This window comes from Bison bison, unplaced genomic scaffold (assembly GCF_000754665.1).
Source record: "Bison bison bison isolate TAMUID 2011002044 unplaced genomic scaffold, Bison_UMD1.0 scf7180017864471, whole genome shotgun sequence".
Lineage (NCBI taxonomy): Eukaryota > Metazoa > Chordata > Mammalia > Artiodactyla > Bovidae > Bison > Bison bison.
In genome coordinates this window covers 24,388,089-24,390,098 of record NW_011495032.1, presented here as the reverse complement: position 1 = coordinate 24,390,098, position 2,010 = coordinate 24,388,089, and the positions used below count along the sequence as shown (strand labels likewise).

The 2,010-nt window shown below is 35.8% G+C and overlaps 1 protein-coding gene across 1 annotated transcript in view; it reads left to right on the top strand.

Moving 5' to 3' along the window:
• The window catches only part of MPP4 (membrane protein, palmitoylated 4 (MAGUK p55 subfamily member 4)), a 44,777-nt gene that overhangs the window by 41,704 nt on the left and 1,063 nt on the right, over positions 1-2,010 (top strand). The window lies entirely within an intron of this gene.

Below are 2,010 nucleotides of genomic sequence, written 5' to 3'. Positions count from 1 at the left end.
GGAACACATGTACCTCTGTGGTGGATTCATGTCAATGTATGGCAAAACCACTTCAATATTGTAAAGTAACTAGCCTCTGATTAAAATAAATAAATTTATATTAAAAAAAAAGTAAACCTGAAAAAAATAAAATACTCTAATCGATTATATCATCTATTATATGATATCTCTTTATAAATATATTAAAATATAAAAGATGTTTATTAATAATTATAGTAATAATAGAGGGGCCAGGCCAGGTGGGATTAATCAGTGATTTTTCCATATATACATATGTATATTTTTAATTAAATATACTTTAAATATTTTGAGTCATAACATACATTCAGTAAGGTGTATAAATCTTAAGTGTACAGTTCAAAGAATTTTTTACAGTGTGTATACACCCAGGTAACCATCATCTAGATCAAGACATTATATCCACTTGTGTGTGCATGCACACGCGTGCGTGTGTGTGTGTATGTGGTGGGGTAAAAACTATATAACATAAAACAAGACTTACCAACTTACCCATTTTAAGTGTACAGTTAAGTAATGTTAATTCTGTTCATATTGTGAAGCAGATCTCCAGAACTTTTTAATCTTGTAAAACAAAATAAATATATGGATTACTTCATGAATTTGCATGTCATCCTTGAGTAGCGGCCGTGCTAATCTCTACATCATTCCAATGTTAGTATATGTGTTGCTGAAATGGGCATGAGGTATCTTTGTATTATCCTTTACCTCTCGTTATTTTTATCTTCGTTATTTTTTCAAAGGCTACTATATGGAAGTTTGATTCTCCAGTTTGCATTTCAAACAGTGGAGTCTATGGATATATTCTCTGAGTCTTAATTATTATTCTGTTCTCAGTTTTATGGCAATCTGAAAAGTTAACAAAATTGTTTCTAGGTCTTGTGTATGGTCACCTTGTAAAGGAGTACTGCCACAAGATCTCAGTGCCCATATTTATATTTGTATTTGTGACAAGTTGTACTAATTATTGTAGACAAATAATAATAGCAATGAATTTAATGTATTATCGCCAAGTGAAGGCCAAATGATCTTGACTAAATGAAGTTTTCACAGCAGTAGAAATGCTCAAAATTCTCCAAGCCAGGCTTCAGCAATATGTGAACCGTGAACTTCCTGATGTTCAAGCTGGTTTTAGAAAAGGCAGAGGAACCAGAGATCAAATTGCCAACATCCACTGGATCATAGAAAAAGCAAGAGAGTTCCAGAAAAACATCTATTTCTGCTTTATTGACTATGCCAAAGCCTTTGAGTGTGTGGATCACAATAAACTGTGGACAATTCTGAAAGAGATGGGAATACCAGACCACCTGATCTGCCTCTTGAGAAATTTGTATGCAGGTCAGGAAGCAACAGTTAGAATTGGACATGGAACAACAGACTGTTTCCAAATAGGAAAAGGAGTTCGTCAAGGCTGTATATTGTCACCCTGTTTATTTAACTTATATGCAGAGTACATCATGAGAAACGCTGGACTGGAAGAAACACAAACTGGAATCAAGATTGCCAGGAGAAATATCAATAACCTCAGATATGCAGATGACACCACCCTTATGGCAGAAAGTGAAGTGGAACTAAAAAGCCTCTTGCTGAAAGTGAAAGTGGAGAGTGAAAAAGTTGGCTTAAAGCTCAACATTCAGAAAACTAAGATCATGGCATCCGGTCCCACCACTTCATAGGAAATAGATGGGGAAACAGTGGAAACAGTGTCAGACTTTATTTTTCTGGGCTCCAAAATCACTACAGATGGTGACTGCAGCCATGAAATTAAAAGACGCTTGCTCCTTGGAAGGAAAGTTATGTCCAACCTAGATAGCATATTCAAAAGCAGTGACATTACTTTGCCAACAAAGGTTCGTCTAGTCAAGGTTATGGTTTTTCCTGTGGTCATGAATGGATGTGAGAGTTGGACTGTGAAGAAGGCTGAGCGCCGAAGAATTGATGCTTTTGAACTGTGGTGTTGGAGAAGACTCTTGAGAGTCCCTTGGACCTGTC